The following is a 289-nucleotide window of genomic DNA, read 5'->3' on the forward strand; positions in this document are numbered from 1 at the left end:
TTTATGTCCCATCTAAGCTAAAGTAGGTAAATGCTGATTGATGTATTGTGTATTATCCAGCTGGCTTATATTATATGACTAATTTTAAACATCACCCCATTTTATAGGTTTCAGTTTGTCATATTTTACTGTAGAATATGAAATCTAATATAGTCATTTGACTTGCATACACATATTGTTACATTTTATTTTATATATTGTTCTATTTGCATTTTACACTGAGTTTATGCACCCTTTCATCATAAATGTATATACATTTTTAACAGAAAAATAAAATCAGTTGGGTATT

Source organism: Galeopterus variegatus, unplaced genomic scaffold, assembly GCF_000696425.1.
Source record: "Galeopterus variegatus unplaced genomic scaffold, G_variegatus-3.0.2 Scaffold7257, whole genome shotgun sequence".
Taxonomy (NCBI): domain Eukaryota; kingdom Metazoa; phylum Chordata; class Mammalia; order Dermoptera; family Cynocephalidae; genus Galeopterus; species Galeopterus variegatus.